This window comes from Macaca nemestrina, chromosome 8 (genome assembly GCF_043159975.1).
Source record: "Macaca nemestrina isolate mMacNem1 chromosome 8, mMacNem.hap1, whole genome shotgun sequence".
Classification (NCBI taxonomy): domain Eukaryota; kingdom Metazoa; phylum Chordata; class Mammalia; order Primates; family Cercopithecidae; genus Macaca; species Macaca nemestrina.
The window spans coordinates 23,357,565-23,376,804 of NC_092132.1; the positions used below are offsets into that span (position 1 = coordinate 23,357,565).

Genomic DNA, 19,240 nt, shown 5'->3' on the forward strand with positions numbered 1-19,240 from the left:
GTTTGGTGGAAACTTTTGGGACCCCACCTCAAATTTCCTTCTACATTGAGAAAGTTGCTTATGGCAAACACTTGCAACTCTGACCAACGGCATGTTTTCACTGCTACAAAATACTTGACCCATGCACAAAACAAGCCAGAAGTGCCAGAACTAGTGCTTGTATCCAATGATGAAAGGGCAATTAGTTGATAAATGCCTGGTTTTCTCAGCCCTTGGTAGAATCCATGCAGGCTTCCAGAATGTATATTCCATGCAGTCTTTCGGAATGTCCTAATAGAATTGAGGTCCAGCTGCCCACAGTGATAAATGGCTACACAATTTACCTTTTTGTAGCTTCTTTCCCTTCCCTACCTATTCCCCTATTCCCTTAAATGTGTTTCCTAGTATCACACACTCAGTAAACTACATGTATTTTCATCCTTGCTTCAGGCTTTTTTTCTGGTGGAATCCAAATTAAGATAGAAAGTTATTCTTCTCATCTCTGCAAAGCTAAAAGCCATAATTTAGGGCTCAACTTACATCACTTTTCAAAGCAAGCCTAGGGATTTTACCCTTTGTGCCTTTGCAATCTCTATTTCTTTCACCTTGATTTTCCTTCCCCATTTTTATCCAAGTAGAGGCATCATCCTTTAGAATCTAATTCAATTATTCTCAACTCTGTAAAGCTTTCTCTGCCCTTTCCAGGCTGTATTACTGCTTCCCTCTTTTCCTTTAGTTGCTAAGCCCAGTTGGTTCAAAAGCGAGAATGCATGCACATGTGCATACGAACAGACCAAAGTGGTGAGTAGATCATGAAAAGAGATTAATGGCATAATTCCAAAAGGTTTTTCTTCTATTGACCGTCACTCCAGGAAAACACTTATTCTTCTTACATACAAAAACAGAGGAAAATGAATAACCTACTTTTAGTCTATATCCCTCTCTTTCTGCTCTATTTTGTGTTTCCTGAATATTTTCTTAATCAAATTATTACTCCTGGCACTATTCACATTTTTAATACTGTTTGGACTAAACTTCAAGGGTGTTTTAAAAATTCTTCCTGGTGGACAACACATCACAAAGATAAAATCAAATGTGTATGTACAAGTGCAAATAGAAAATGAAGAAAAATAAGGTCAATGAGTGATGCTGAGGATCAAAACAAGTATTTGTAGTTTTTTTGTGTGATAGTCTATATTTAGGATGAGCTGAAGGAAGTGAACAGATTCAGGACTAGGGCTTTGTTTTTACTTCTTTGTTGTAAGATTGTATAAGTTAGTTGAAAAAATAAGTATATATCTTCCTAAAACCTTATCTGGGGGCAAACTATCATTCTAGTGTCATTAAAGAGACAATAAGCATTATTTACATAAATAGATTCACAAATCTATTCACTACTATTTAGTAGTACCAGTAGCAGTAAAATTTACTCCTGTGAACACAGTTATCTTCTTAGGAATTTTAATACTATAAATAGCAGATCCTTTTGCTGTGAATATCTTGATGTGTTTAACTAATTTGGTGAATTAGATGTAAGAAAAAGATAAGTTGTTCTGCAAAATAGAAAAAGTTGTCTTTGAAGTCAATAGGGCAGTATAGAAGGCGGTTGAAGAGCAAAAAGAGGAAAGAAAATACCAAGTAATCATGGAAGGGTCTGAGCTGTCCCTGCCAGAATAGGGGATGGCTCAGATAGGAGTCTCAGTGGCTAAAAATGGCTCAAAAGAACAGAAATATCTGGTCTAAAATTTTCTATTATTTGATATAATCCACCCTTCTAATTTCCAGTAGATTTTGCACATTTTTTCTTTTGAAATTTGTGAAAGTCCAGTTGTAATTTTTGAAAGGATTTGGGTGAATGAGGACAGCAAACAAAGAAGCCAGATCTCTGAAGAAAAGACTATTGGCTTCTTTCAGACATGTTAATGAAAGTTTCGGGAAAATCTAATCTAGCTCCTAAGTTGCATGAAGTTGTCAGTTGATACCAAGGCTCTAACCTATTTATACACAAAAGTTTAATTTACACTAAGTATATATAAATAATTATGTAGTATTTGTATATTTATATACTCTATTACATACTTTTTTACACTGTATTAAAATTCATGATTTATGTGTCTGTTTTCTCCACTAGAAAATGTTTTTCTTGATGGAAAAAACTACTATTAAAATCTGTATTCCCAAGGCCTAGAAATGATTCTGGAAAGTGGAAAGCATGCAATAAAATATTATTGAGAGAATAATTATTTCATTTTTGAGTAAGTATCATATGACAGGCACTTTATTAGTCAATTAACAACTATGAATAAGAGCTAACAAATATTAATATATACTAAGTGCTTACCATGTTTCAGGAGCTATCCTAAACACTTTATAAATATGATAACTTTTAATCCCTACCTTAATCATCTATGCTAAATTAGAGATAAGGAAACAAAGATATAATAAGGTTAACTTTCTCAGGGTAAATCTTATATGTAAACAAATAAATCCATATGTCACATAATGATAAGTTGTTTTAGAAAAAAAAACAATGAAAAGGGGTTACAGGTGTCAAGGATTTAAAAAGCCATTTTAAGTCAGGTTAATAAGAGAATGGTTTTTTCATAAATGACATTTGATCATTTAAATTTGGGGGAAGTGTTGAGTATCAAGATCTTGAGACATATTTGCAAGCCAATAAGGAGACCAGAATAAAGTGAGAAGTAGGGTGGGGAGGGATGAAAAGGGGATATAGGAGATGAGAGTTGAGATGTAAGAGAGTTAAGCTATGTGGGATCTTGATTGTTATTATAAAAACTTTGCCCTATCTAGAATAATAAGTCATCGAATGGAGTTAATCTGAGAAGTGACATGATATGTCTTGCTTTCAAGAAATTGACTCTGGTACTATGCTGGAGATGTTAGAGTCATTCAGGTGAAATAGTTGAGTGGCTTGAGCTATGGTGGTAGAAGTAGAGGTGACAAGAGCTGGTTGAATTTTGGTTGTATGTTGAAGGTAGAGCTATGTATTGGGCCATTCTTGCATTGCTATAAAGAAATACCTGAGACTGGATAATTTACCAGAAAGGAGGTTTAATTGGCTCACAGTTCTGCAGACTGTACAGGAAGCATAATGCTGGCATCTGCTAAGCTTCTAGGGTGGCCTGAAGAAGCTTACAATCCTGGCAGAAGATGAAGGGAGAGCAGTCACATCACATAGTGAAAGCAGGGGCAAATGTGAGAGAGAGAGAGAGGGAGAGAAAGAGAGAGGGAAAAAGAGAGTGGGAATGCAGTGCCATACACTTTTAAATGACCAGATCTCTCAAGAACTCACCATTGTGAAGACATCACCAAGCCATGAGGGATTCACCATGACCCAAACACCTCCCACCAGGCCCCGCCTCCAGCATTGGGGATTACAATTGAACATGAGGTTTAGGCAGAGACAAATATACAAACTATATCAAGTTGTCGGGATAAACTAATGGGATAGATGTGAATTCATAAACACACACACACAGACACACACACACAAAATCAAGCATTGGTCTGAGCAACTGGGGCATTGGGGTTTCAAATACAAAGTTGGAGACAGCTATGTTGGATGCTGGGGGATATGGAAATCTTTTGTGGACATGCCAATTTTAATACTTCTATTATGTTATGTTGTAGAGACAGTTTGATATATGAGTCTCGAGCTCAGCAAATAAGCTGAGACTTCCGATACAAATTTGGAGTCCTCAACATAGAAACAGCAGTAATAACCATGCTATTAGAGTGTGGTCACCAAGGAAGGGTGTGCAGATAGAAAAGGGATTCAAGGATGGAGCCCTAGAAAAATCCAAGGACTAAATACATGGAGGAACCAGCAAAAACAAATAAACAAAAAGTGAAGCAAGCCATGCAGACAACATTGTAGGAGAAAACCAATAAGAAAGCATCTCTGTATCCAAGCAAAGAAAGCACTTAAAGAAAGTGATTTGCTCACTATAAGATTGCAGGCCATACATGGATAGTCACCTCTGTGCCTTCCACAATACTCTGTACAGTGTCTGGCACACAATGGCTACTCAAAATGATTGCCAATTGGACTTATTGTTATACAACATATTCTGATGAACTCTAAGTAGAATATTTACTAAATTCCTTAGGTAGCTTTCCTCATATATGAGAGTTTGAAGTTTGTGCTTTCTGAAACCCACAGCCATAATTCTCCCAAATTTCCCTAAAATTCACTGTTACTGGCAGGTGAAATTAAGGCATTACCATACTATATCATTGCCCTGACTGGACCAAGTACTGCCAAAATCTTCTAAACATAGCTTTCAGATGTAAGACTAACATTTATACATAATTCTTACAACCTGGAATTATAAATAAGCAAAAACTGAAGTAGTATTTTGCAGGATCAGCCCAGAGGATGGAACATGACTTTTCCATGGTGGCTTATGTAAGACTAAAAGTGGATGGGTAGAAGTGGTATTCACCCACCAATCTGGATTATGACTCACACAAACCTGAGGTTACTGGGCTGACAGACTACATATGATGCATCCACTGTTATAAGTGGCCAGACGTAAGTCCTAGGTTTAAATTCACAGAGAGTTATTTGAGTGGGCCAACAAATGGCCCAGTACAATATTGAACATGGCCTCTATATTTGCTTCTGTTATGTTTGCACACACAAGTAGAACATCTTTCAGATTGCACAGGGACAGTGAGTTTGATGAGATGGAGAAGAACAGGATCAAGTAGTTATTCTTTGGAGGGAAAATGAATCACACTGTCAGCAGGTGGAAGAGGATGCCTTGGAGAAGCAGGGAGCAAAACCCACATACGCTTGGATCCATGTGGGGCAAGACATGGAGGAGCTTTCCCTTCTGTGTTCCCAGGGACATGGTGAACATGAGCTGTTCCACCTGAGCTGCCGATATGTCCTCTCCACTCACCAGAGTAAACTGTGAGAATTTTGAAACAAAGTCACCAGCAGGCCAACCAGCACTCACTTATGGCGGTGGGTGCGCTGCATTCTAATGGCTGCTTCAATTTATTTCCTCTCAGGGCCACCAAAGAGTGAGCCTGGGCAGGACAGAGTGAAGAGAAGAAAGGGACTAGCTTTCTTTTCCAATAGCATTGAATTGTCCTTCCTACTGAAGAAACAGGTGTTCCCCATACTGAAAAAATCCAATATATAAGCATCGAAGCATTCAGAAAACGAGAATGATTTGTCTTACAAAATGATTCATAGGAGGTTCTCATTAAGTAATTGGGAGAAAATAGCCAAATAAGTTTATTGGCACTCATAAGTAAGACAAGGAGCATTTCCTAAGCCTTTCCTAAATACAAAAAGAGTCAGTTCAATATTCAACTTAATAGTAATAAACTAGACTTTCTAGAATGGGGTCTTTCTTAGCACGGATTTTTCTGGAGAATCAAAAACAAATTGTATGTGAAGGAGAAAACCTGGAAAAAGAACCAGCAGAGCCCAGTTTTAGTGATTCTAATTTTAAACACTCATTCATAATATTACTAAGATTTCTTTCTCTTCCTGTTCTCATGACTAATTCATCCTTCAGAGAAATTGCCAACCTAAGGATTTAAAATCCTATTTTTGCATTTCCAAAAGAGTATTTCTGAATTGTTTCTCTGCTATGATACATATAATGGATATTGGCCACATGTGATTGTCTTTCTAATTCTAACATGCTAATACAAATAGGTAGATCTCTGACTCCCTACCCTGTTAGAAAAATAACCTTGAATCAAGTTTCATTGAGCCTTACCATCCCATCGATCCTAATGGGAAATTGCATTTGGAGCAAACTGCTCTTATTTTGGGGCACAGTAGCATTGTGAGCAAACATGTGGATCCACATTCACTCCCTCTGAAATTCTTCTCCTGAGTATGGGGTATTCACTCCCTCATCATTCATTACAGTTGCTCAAATGTTGCTATAACAGTGAGGCTCTTTCTAATCACACTACTTAAAACAACAACTTTCCCTAGTGTACCTTACCCCATCTTTCAGACCTACTCTTTTCACCTTTGAGTATATTATGCATTTACTTATTACGTTTATCTTTGTCTTCATTCCCACTAAAAGGTAAGTTCCATAAGGGCAGAGACTCTTGTCTGTTTTTAACATTGTATTTCCCATTGTAGTTCCTAACCAACATTGTAGTTCCAGAAGAGTATGTAGCACAGAATAGGCACTCAACACATGTGGAAAGTAAATGAATGAAAAATGCCATTATAATTCCATTACTTCCTGTTTTATACTTAGAAAAGGTATAAATAGTGGGAGTTGGCAAGTGAAAATAATTTGTCAGAGGACCCATGGCTAGTAAAAGGTAGAGGAGTATTGAAACCCTAGTCCATCTGACCCCAAGCACAGGCCTTACTCATTTACACTCTTGTTTAACAAGCACTTTTCTGACTATAATCCAACTGCTTGCTGGATGGTCATCTTGTTTGTTTGTTTTTAAAGATCCATTCTTTGGACTTTGGTTCTGTCGCTCTTTCATATCAGTGACCTAATTGACAAAGCCATCTGTGTGCTAGGTTCATACATTGTTAAAACTGTTGGTTTTTGTTGGTTTGTTTTAATGTGAAGTTCACAAAGTACAAAACAAGCTAGCCAAGTATATTTTGCATTATTTTGGAAACCTTACATAATCCATTGGGAAAGTAAATACAAATGTTCTGGTTATTTTACATGGGGTTTCAATAACTATTTGATGACTAAAGTGTCCATAGGGCATTTTCAAAAATAAGCAATGGGAAGTTGAGCCGAGTTTAGAGAGAAACAGTTGAAGCTCCTCCTCAACAGCCCTCAATCACAAGCTGCGTAATAAATCTTATATAAATAATTTTTAAAATGGTAATTCATTTTATAAATTTTATACAAATCAGTATAATTTTAAAATAAAAATTCTCAAGGTTTTAAGTTTATGGAACAAACCACAGTTCCATCTATTCCTGTGGGGGGATTATCATGGTGGGAGAACAATTATTGAACTAGCCTCAGTCTGGATTGACAGAATGCCAACTGCTGGGGGGTAAAGAATTTCTTTCTCTACCATTACTGCCTCCCTCTCTGCAGTCAGTGATCCCACCTCCCACATGTATTTGAAACTATAAGATCCATCTTCTATCTGGAGCAACAACAACAACAACAGTGAAGACCAAGGAATTTTGACATAGACATCTTTTTGTTTGTTTCATTTCAAGGGATGATGTACACTTTCAGACTGATGTCCTTGCTCCTAGTAATATAGTTCTAAATTAGTAGCAGCTTTTAGTATCTGAAAGTCTATTTATTAGGTGGAAAATTGAAATTAAAAATTTTTAAATTGAAATTAGAGCATATAAACATATGAATGTAATATACGACAATTTATCAAGTTGAAATTCTTTGGCAGGCCGGGCGCGGTGGCTCACGCCTGTAATCCCAGCACTTTGGAAGGGCAAGGCAGGCGGATCACAAGGTCAGGAGATCGAGACCATCCTGGCTAACACGGTGAAACACCGTCTCTACTAAAAATACAAAAAATTAGCCAGGCATGGTGGTGCATGCCTGTAGTCCCAGCTACTCTGAGGCTGAGGCAGGAAAATGGCATGAACCCGGGAAGCAGAGTTTGTAGTGAGCCGAGATCGTGCCACTGCACTCCAGCCTGGGCGACAAAGTGAGACTCCGTCTCAAAAAAAAGAAACAAAAAAAAAAAGTCTTTAGTGGATGTGCAGTGTGTAAGTATGTGGTTTAAAATTTTGAAAAATTTGGGATCTTAATTTATAGCTAGCTTAATAACTTGCTATTGCCATGATGTAGCTTGTAGAGTAGAAGAAGAGGTTGAAGTGTAAAACAGACATGTGTTTGAATCCCAGCTCTTTCATTCCTGAATTTTAAGTGGAGATCTGTAATAGTTTAGATGATTATTGTAACTGTTAGTGAATAATTATAGATAAATGACTTCTTTCTTAAAGTGTAAAAGATAAAGCTGTGAAGTATGTTTAAAAACACAAGAGTTGAAATGCAGAGTTTTAAGATGTAGAATGATAGGAAATTATTTTTCTGAAAAGGAAAAATATTTAAATATGCGGTTCCTGCAAATCCTATTAGAGAAAAGGCTCTATTATTGATGAGGAAATATGCTATGTATGTGGTTTATATATATATACAGCCTATATTGAAAATCTGTGGCATTGCTAAATAATCATATCACGGATAAATTTCCTAGTATATTTTGATTATTATAACATGTACTATCTTCATAAAATATTTTATATATTTGCCATTTTGTATTTATGTTTGCTAGTACTGACATTTATGGAAAATGTATTACTTATAAGTGAAATGGTCACAGTCTGCAAGATTGAAAAGAGGAAGAGAGAAGCCTTTGGCTTATTCAAGACACAAATGATAATGATAATTTCAATCTTTGGTAATAGAGTAGCAATAACTGAGTGTTGCTATCTATAGCCTGGGTATTTTTAATCTAAAAGTTAGCCTCAACTAAGAAAATATGCTCTCCAGACTTGTAATAAAAGTTAAAATTTCTAATATTTTTGTCCATATTAGATCCAGAAATGTATCAGTAAATTAGGTCAAATAGAAGTCAATCAAGGTGTATGTGTGTATTGATTTGTTGATGAACTCAGATACCTAAATTTACTACTTAGAATTATGACCATAATTTCATTTTGGTTCAATAACCATTTTACTACACAAGGCCTGGGCCATATGATTCTGATAGACTTCTAAAATTAGTAGTATCCTAGATGAGTATATAGAATTGTAGCAGAGATGCTCCAACAAAAAATAATTCCAAACAAACTAAGCAATTGATAGTTATTTCTATAGAATAGAAATAACAGAAGGTTAATTGGAATATGGTACGGAGAACATGGTGCATGACTTACACTCAAAAACTTAGGGAGAATATTCTGGAGTAGTTAGATATATCTTTCTTTCTTTTTTTTTTTTTTCCAGATGGAGTCTGGAGTCTCACTCTGTCACCCAGGCTAGAGTGCAATGGCACAATCCCGGCTCACTACAACCTCTGCCTCCCAGGTTGAAGTGATTCTCCTGCCTCAGCCTCCTTAGTAGCTGGGATTACAGGTGCCCACCACCACACCTGGCTAATTTTTGTATTATTAGTAGAGACAGGGTTTCACCATGTTGGTCAGGCTGGTCTTGAACTCCTGATCTTGTGATCTGCCCATCTCAGCCTCCCAAAGTGCTGGGATTATAGGTGTGAACCACTGCGCCTGGCATCGGAGTAGTTAGATATATCTTAAAGCTTATTTTATTTCATATATACAGTCATGCATCACATAATGACATTTCAGTCAATCCCAAACTACATATATGATGGTGGTCCTGTAAGATTATAATATCATATTTTTACTGTACCTCTTCTATGATTAGATACAATTAGATATTATCAGTATACCAATACATATCGTTGTGTTATAACTGCCTACAGTATTCAGTACAGTCACATGCTGTACAGGTTTCTTGCCCAGGAACAATAGGCTATATCATATAGCCTACATATGTAGTAACTTATACATACATATACCTATGCATACATAGGTATGCACACACATACACACACACACACACACACATATATATATATAATGCTTATAATTTCCTCCTCTGTGGAAAGGCAAATGGCAGATGAACATTATTCCCCAGGTATTAAAAATGATGGTAACATCCATATCTCCTTCAACCACTCTCCATTAAACTGCTACTGAGCATTTGCTAAGTAGACTAAAAAAGGTCAGAATTACTGTGAAGTTGCAGTAGCCTTGAAGACAAAAAGTGGAGCTAATGTCACATACATGATGCTTAGTTGACATCTTGGTTGCAGTCTTGTGAGAGCCTGAGAAGAGAACCCATCTAAGCTGTGCCCAGACACTTGACCCAAGGCAACTATGAGACAATAAATGTGTGCTGTTTTAAGCCCGACCAAATATGTAGTAATTTGTTACTATTAGAAAACTAATATATACACATACCCAGTAATTGAACAATTCCAGTCTAGGATATATGTCCAATGTAATTACATATAAGGTTCAATAACATGCAAAAATAATCTGAGGTTATAAGTCACAATGGTGGTTACCCTTGGTGACCAAGGGTAGTCACCAGTAGGAGACCAAAGAACGCTTCTAGGATTGTGATAATATCCTATTTCTTGATCTGGATTCTGGTAACATAGATGACGCTTATTGTCTGAAAATTGATGAAGCTGTTCACTTGTAATTTGTGTATTTTCTGTACATACATTATACTTCAAGAAAATTTATATTTAAAGTTTAAGGCTCAGTGGTTCCAAGATGGCCGAATAGGAACAGCTCCAGTCTACAGCTCCCAGCATGAGTGATGCACAAGACAGGTGATTTCTGCATTTCCAACTGAGGTACCAGGTTCATCTCACTGGGGCTTGTTGGACAGTGGGTGCAATCCAAGGAGTGTGAGCCAAAGCAGAGCAGGGCATTGTCTCACCCAGGAAGTACAAGGGGTCGGGGAATTCCCTTTCCTAGCCAAGGGAAGCCATGACAGACGGTAACTGGAAAATCGGGACACTCCCATCCTAATACTACACTTTTCCAATGTTCTTAGCATATGGCACGCCAGGAGATTATATCCTGTGCCTGGCTCAGAGGGTCCCACACCCACAGAGCCTAACTCACTGCTAGCACAGCAGTCTGAGATGGAACTGCAAGGCAGCAGCGAGGCTTGGGGAGGGGTGTCCACCATTGCTGAAGCTTCAGTAGGTAAACAAAGCGGCCTGGAAGATCAAACTGGGTGGAGCCCACTGCAGCTCATGGAGGCCTGCCTGCCTCTGTAGACTCCACCTCTGGGGTCTGGGCATAATGGAACAAAAGGCAGCAGAAACCTCTGCAGACTTAAATATCCCTGTCTGACAGCTTTAAAAAGAGTAGTGGTTCTCCCAGCATGAAGTTTGAGATCTGAGAATGAACAGACTGCCTCCTCAAGTGGGTCCCTGAACCCTGAGTAGCCAGAGAGACACCTCCCAGTAGGGGCCGACCAACACCTCATACAGCTGGGTGACCCTCTGAGATAAAGCTTCCAGAGGAAGGATCAGGCAGCAACATTTGCCGTTCTGAAATATTTGCTGTTCTGCAGCCTCTGCTGGTGATACCCAGGCAAACAGGGTCTGGAGTGGACCTCCAGCAAACGCCAACAGACCTGCAGCTGAGGGTCCTGACTGTCAGAAGAAAAACTAACAAAAAGAAAGGACATCCACACCAAAACCCCATCAGTACATCACCATCATCAAAGACCAAAGGTAGATAAGGTAGATGCGGAGAAAACAGAGCAGAAATGCTGAAAAGTCTAAAAATCAGAGTGGCTCTTCTCCTCCAAAGGAACACAGCTCCTCGCCAGCAACAGAACAAAGCTGGACAGAGAATGACTTTGACAAGTTGAGAGAAGAAGTCTTCAGACAATCAGTAATAACAAACTTCTCCAAGCTAAAGGAGGATGTTCGAACCCATCACAAAGAAGCTAAAAACCTTGAAAAAAGATTAGACAAATGGCTAACTAGAATAAATAGCATAGAGAAGTCCTTAAATGACCTGATGGAGCTGAAAACCATGGCACGAGAACTACGTGACACATGCACGAGCTTCAGTAGCCAATTCAATCACGTGAAAGAAAGGGTGTCAGTGATTGAAGATCAAATGAATGAAATGAAGCAAGAAGAGAAGTTTAGAGAAAAAAGAGTAAAAAGAAATGAACAAAGCCTCTAAGAAATATGGGATTATGTGAAAAGATCAAATCTACGTCTGACTGGTGTACCTGAAAGTGACGGGGAGAATGGAACCAAGTTGAAAAACACTCTTCAGGGTATTATCCAGGAGAACTTCCCCAACCTAGCAAGGTAGGCCAACATTCAAATTCAAGAAATACAGAGGATGCCACAAAGATACTCCTCAAGAAGAGCAACTCCAAGACACATAATTGTCAGATTCACCAAAGTTGAAATGAGGGAAAAACTATAAGCAGCAAGAGAGAAAGGTCGGGTTACCCACAAAGGGAAGCCCATCAGACAAACAGCGGATATCTCGGCAGAAACTCTATAAGCCAGAAGAGAGTGGGGGCCGATATTCAATATTCTTAAAGAATTCATAAAGAAAAGAATTTTCAACCCAGAATTTCATATCCAGCCAAACTAAGCTTCATAAGTGAAAGATAAATAAAAATTTACAGACAAGCAAATGCTGAGAGATTTTGTCACCACCAGGCCTGCCTTCCAAGAGCTCCTGATGGAAGCACTAAACATGGAAAGGAACAAACGGTACCAGCCACTGCAAAAACATGCCAAATTGTAAAGACCGTTGATGCTAGGAAGTAACTGCATCAACTAACGAGCAAAATAACCAGCTAACATCATAAGGACAGGATCAAATTCACACATAATAACATTAACCTTAAATGTAAATGGGCTAAATGCTCCAATTAAAAGATACAGACTGGCAAATTGGATAAAGTGTGCTGTATTCAGGAGACCCATCTCATGTGCAGAGACACACATAGGCTCAAAATAAAGGGATGAAGGAAGATCTACCAAGGAAATGGAAAACAAACAAAAAAAAAGCAGGGGTTGCAATCCTAGTCTTTGATAAAACAGACTTTAAACCAACAAAGATCAAAAGAGACAAAGAAGGCCATTACGTAAAAGTAAAGGGATCAATTCAACAAGAAGAGCTAACTATATTAAATATATAAGCACCCAGATCCATAAAGCAAGTCCTTACAGACCCACAAAGAGACTTAGACTCCCACACAATAATAATGGGAGACTTTAACACCCCACTGTCAACATTAGACAGATCAATGAAACAGAAAGTTAACAAGGATATCCAGGAATTGAACTCAGCTCTGCACCAAGCAGACCTAATAGATATCTACAGAACTCTCCACGCCAAATCAACAGGATATACACTTTTCTCCACACCACATCACACTTATTCCAAAATTGACCACATAGTTGGAAGTAAAGCAGTCCTCAGCAAATGTGAAAGAACAGAAATTATAACAAACTGTCTCTCATACCACAGTGCAATCAAACTAGAACTCAGGATTAAGAAACTCACTCAAAACCACTCAACTATATGGAAACTGAAAAACCTGCTCCTGAATGACTACTGGGTACGTAACAAAATGAAGGTAGAAATAAAGATGTTCTTTGAAACCAATGAGAACAAAGACACAACATACTGGAATCTCTGGGACACATTTAAAGCAGTGTGTAGAGGGACATTTATAGCACAAAATGCCCACAAGGGAAAGCAGGAAAGATCTAAAATTGACACCCCAACATCACAATTAAAAGAACTAGAGAAGCAAGAGCAAACACATTCAAAAGCTAGCAGAAGGCAAGAAATAACTAAGATCAGAGCAGAACTGAAGGAGATAGAGACACAAAAAACCCTCCAAAAAATCAATGAATCCAGGAGCTGGTTTTCTGAAAAGATCAAAAAAATTGATGGACCACTAGCAAGACTAATAAAGAAGAAAAGAGAGAAGAATCAGATATAGATGTAATAAAAAATGGTAAAGGGGATATTACCACTGATCCCACAGAAATACAAACTACCATCAGAGAATACTATAAACACCTCTATGCAAATAAACTAGAAAATGTAGAAGAAATGGATAAATTCCTGGACACATACACCCTCCCATGACTAAACCAGGAAGAAGTTGAATCCTTGAGTAGACCAATAACAGGCTTTGAAATGGAAGCAATAATTAATAGTCTACTAACCAAAAAAGGTCCAGGACCAGATGGATTCACAGCCGAATTCTACCAGAGGTACAAAGAGGAGCTAGTACCATTCCTTTTGAAACTATTCCAATCAATAGAAAAACAGGGAATCCTCCCTAACTAATTTTATGAGGCCAGCATCACCCTGATACCAAAGCCTGGCAGAGACACAACAACAAAAAAAGAGAATTTTAGACCAATATCCCTGAAGAACATCAATGCAAAAATCCTCAATAAAATACTGCCAAACCAAATCCAGCAGCACATCAAAAAGCTTAACCACCACGATCAAGTTGGCTTCATCTCTGGGATGCAAGGCTGGTTCAACATACACAAATCAATAAACGTAATCCAGCATATAAACAGAACCAAAGACAAAAACCACACGATTATCTCAATAGATTCAGAAAAGGCCTTCAACAAAATTCAACAGCCTTCATGCTAAAAACTCTCAATAAACCAGGTATTGATGGGACATATCTCAAAATAAGAGCTATTTATGACAAACCCACAGCCAATATCATACTGAATGGGCAAAAACTGGAAGGATTCCCTTTGAAAACTGGCACAAGACAGGGATGCCCTCTCTCACCATTCCTATTCAACACAGTGTTGGAAGTTCTGGCCAGGGCATTCAGGCAGGAGAAAGAAATAAAGGGTATTCAATTAGGAAAAGAGGAAGTCAAATTGTTCCTATTTGCAGATGACATGATTGTATATTTAGAAAACCCCATCATCTCAGCCCAAAATATTCTTAAGCTGATAAACTTCAGCGAAGTTTCGGGATGCAAAATCAATGTGCAAAAATCACAAGCATTCCTATACACCAATAACAGACAAACAGAGAGTGAAATCATGAGTGAACTCCCATTCACAATTGCTTCAAAGAGAATAAAATACCTAGGAATCCAACTTACAAGGGATGTGAAGGACCTCTTCAAGGAGAACTACAAACCACTGCTCAACGAAATGAAAGAGGACACAAACAAATGGAAGAACATTCCATGTTCATAGATAGGAAAAATCAATATCATAAAAATGGCCATACTGCCAAAGGTAATTTACAGATTTGATGGCGTCCCCATCAAGCTACCAATGACTTTCTTCACATAATTGGAAAAAATTACTTTAAAGTTCAAATGAAACCAAAAAAGAGCCGGCATTGTCAAGACAATCCTAAGCCAAAAGAACAAAGCTGGTGGCATCACACTACCTGACTTCAAACTATACTACAAGGCCACAGTAACCAAAGCATGGTACTGGTACCAAAACAGAGATATAGACCAATGGAACAGAACAGAGCCCTCAGAAATAATATCACATGTCTACACCCCTCTGATGTTTAACAAACCTGACAAAAACAAGAAATGGGGAAAGCATTCCCTATTTACTAAATGGTGCTGGGAAAACTGGCTAGCCATAAGTAGAAAGCTGAAACTGGATCCCTTCCTTACACCTTATATAAAAATTAATTCAAAATGGATTAAAGACTTAAATGTTAGTCCTAAAACCATAAAAACCCTAGAAGACAACCTAGGCAATACCATTCAGGACATAGGCATGGGCAAGGACTTCATGACTAAAACACCAAAAGCGATGGCAACAAAAGCCAAAATTGACAAATGGGATCTAATTAAACTAAAGAACTTCTGCATGGCAAAAGAAACTACCATCAGAGTGAACAGGCAACCTACAGAATGGGAGAACATTTTTACACTCTACCCATCTGACAAAGGGCTAATATCCAGAATCTACAAAGAACTTAAACAAATGTACAAGAAAAAAATCAAACAACCCCATCAAAAAGTGGGCAAAGGATATGAACAGACATTTCTGAAAAGAAGACATTTATGCAGCCAACAGACACATGAAAAAATGCTCATCATCACTAGCCATCAGATGAATGCAAATCAAAACCACAATGAGATACCATCTCCCACCAGTTAAAATGGCAATCATTAAAAAGTCAGAAAACAACAGGTGCTGGAGAGGATGTGAAGAATTAGGAACATTTTTACACTGTTGGTGGGACTGTGAACTAGTTCAACCATTGTGGAAGACAGTGTGGTGATTCCTCAAGATTCTAGAACCGGAAATACCATTTGACCCAGCAATCCCATTACTGGGTATATACCCAAAGGATTATAAATCATGCTGCTATAAAGACACATGCACACATATGTTTATTGCTGCACTACTCACAATAGCAAAGACTTGGAACCAACCCAAATGTCCACCAATGATAGACTGGATTAAGAAAATGTGGCACATATATACCATGGAATACTATGCAGCCATAAAAAGGGATGAGTTCATGTCCTTTGTAGGGTCATGGATGAAGCTGGAAATCATCATTCTGAGCAAACTATCGCAAGGACAGAAAACCAAACACCGCATGTTCTCCCTCATAGGTGAGAACTGAACAATGAGAACACTTGGACATAGGATGGGGAACATCACACACCAGGGCCTGTCGTGGGGTGGGGGAAGCGGGGAGGGATAGCATTAGGAGATATACCTAATGTAAATGATGAGTTAATGGGTGCAGCACACCAACATGGCACATGTATACATATGTAACAAAACTGCCATTGTGCGCATGTACTCTAGACCTTAAAGTATTAAAAAAATGAAATAAAATGTCAAATAAAGGATTTGCTCTTAAAGCTTCTGAATAAAATAAAAATAAAATAAAGTTTATAACTCAAAAAAAAGATTCTGTTCTTTTGAAACTTCATTAAGAATGGAAGAGGAAACATTAAAATCTGACAAGACTTTATTTTCTTAATTGAGCTTTTCAAATCCAGGACCAGCAAGTTACTGTGACCTGTCAATTACTTACTTAACTGTGAATCAACTTTACAGTTAAATGTCACAAATGGACAAAGTGTAGACAACTTGAAAACACAATCCAGTTCTCCTGGGCTTATCATATATTTGAATCCTTTCACCTTTTCTGAGTCACTCATCAGGAGATTGGCAAAGAGCCCTGTCATCTCAAATTCCCAGTGTTTACTTATAAACACAGGAAGTTCAAATTTCTTAGAATTAAGCCTAATGCAGAACCTGTCTTCTCTGGAATGAATTCTGAAAGTTTATAAAGAACCTACATGAAAAATACCTGAAAGAACATGTACACTGATAAATATCTTACTGACTCAGATCCCACTAAGAACCCAGAGTCATTCAGACATTATGTGTAAAATATATCTTTTTATCTGCCTGTGAAGAAAAATCTGCTAAACAAATTAATACCATGCAGGTAAGAACTCTAGAGAGATATGTAAGGGATTCAATAGTTTCAGAACAACTGACCAACTGTTTTAAGCCCTTTTCTGGGACGTGTGTTGTTAATTGGTGCAGTGTGATTTCAGGATAATTGTCCTCACATGCTAGGTGGCTATTGTCTGCAAGTAATCTGAATGTCTTTGAAAAACAAAACAATGCAAATATTTATTGTTCCATACCTATACTCTGAGTGACCTGTATAGCACCATTCATCAAGTCTTAGCCAAAACCCCATAAATGGAAGGCTGAGGGGTCTACAGGTAGGGCAGTTGCTGGAGAAGACATTCCCTCCAATTATATGAGCCTGAAAATAAAGCTCCTCATTTTGCTGACTTTCTGTCTGAACTTTCATGGTTAATACTAAAGTTTAGCTAGCAAAACTTTCTCTGAAAGAGAAACAGACATTTAAACGCTAAGAGTTTCTTGTGCACTTTCATATGTGTTATTTTATTTATAATTGTCCAACAAACCCATGAGGTATGTGTGGGTATTTCCACTAAATATATTAATAAATTCAGTCTTGAGAGACTTGGTAAATAACCCAAGGGTGAATAACTAGTCAGTAGTGAAACCCATCTGTAAATCCCCTCTTTGGTCTTTTACACTCCATTACATTGCATTAAAGAGACTATCACTCACCTCTTAAGGGCTGTAATGAGGGCACCCTTCATGCAGGAATAACATTCAGCACATTTTCATTTTATGGCAATGGTTCGTGTATCCATTTTCCAAACTAAGATACAACTGCCTCATGGGCAGAGAATCTTGTCTTCTTCAAGTTGGTATTCAGGGAACCTAGTACATGTCTTAGCACATAGCATGGCGTAAGAAATTTTAATTAAATGAATATACTCAGAATTAGAGGGACTAACCCAAAAACCAATCTTCAGTGTTCTGGGAGTGATGTGGTATAGGAAAAAGAGTTGTATTAGGAATGCTTATTTAAATAAAAGAGGAAATGCTGCTGATATTACCTGAATTAAACAGAAGACATCCTGTGGCTACCATACAGGGTGTGGTAGACAGAATTCTAGAAATAGATCCCAAGATTCAACACCTTAATCTCTGGAAGCTATAGATATGATGAGCTATCTTCTGGTGATTACAGTATGTTATGTGGTATAATTCACCCTCAGTAGAGGAGATGATCTGGGTGAGTCTAATCTCATCACATGAGCTGTTTTAAAAAGTTTTCTCTGGCTCATGGTGGAAAGAGGAAGTCAGAGAGAGTCAAAGCTTGAGAATTGTCATGGTTGCTGACATCAAGCGTGAGACTTGTCTCAATCATTTTTCGAGGTTTATTTGCCAAAGTTAAGGATGCACGCCCATGACACAGCCTCGGGAGGTCCTGACAACATGTGCCCAAGATGGTCGGAGCACAGCTTGGTTTTATACATTTTAAGGAGACATAAGACATCAACCAACATATGTAAGAAGTACATTGGTTCCGTCCAGAATGGCAGGGACAACTCCAAGCAGGAGGAAGCTTCCAGGTCACAGGCAGGTGAGAGACAAATGGCTGCATTCTTTGAGTTTCTGATTAGCCTTCCCAAAGGAGGCAATCAGAATATGCATCTTTCTCAGTGAGCAGAGGGATGACTTTGAATAGAATGGGAAGCAGGTTTGTCCTGGGCAGTTCCCAACTTGACTTTTCCCTTAGCTTAGTAATTTTCAGGCCCCAAGATTTTCCTTTCACACTGACTTGAAGATGGTGGAACCCAATGAGAAGGAGTGTGGATAACCTTAAAAAGCTTAGAGGCCCCCAGCTGATGGCCAGTAAGGAAACAGAGAGCTCACCTCAGTCTCACAGCTGCATGAAACCAAATTCTGCCAACAACAGAAATGTGTTTGGAAGAGGAACCTGAACTCCAGGTGGAAATGCAGTCAGCTGACACCTTGATTTCGGCCCTGGGAGATTCTAATAGAAAACCCAGCCCCTGCAGTGCTAGACTATAGAACTGAAAGCTAATAAATGGGTGTGTGATAATTTATTACACAACAATAGAAAACTGACATACAGAGCAATCATGTTTATAAAGACTAATTCTAAAATGAATGATATTCACTATCCTTTTTAATGATAGTGTAATGAAACTGTAATAAAACCTAAAAAGATAAGTTCAGGGAAAAATCCCCATTTGTTTCCAGGGGTTCCACAAGAAAGAGCTTAATTACCAATTATAAA

At 38.1% G+C, this 19,240-nt stretch overlaps 1 long non-coding RNA gene across 4 annotated transcripts in view; it reads right to left on the reverse strand.

Moving 5' to 3' along the window:
- LOC105468509 (uncharacterized) overlaps positions 1–19,240 on the reverse strand; it is a 242,912-nt gene that overhangs the window by 152,796 nt on the left and 70,876 nt on the right. The window lies entirely within an intron of this gene.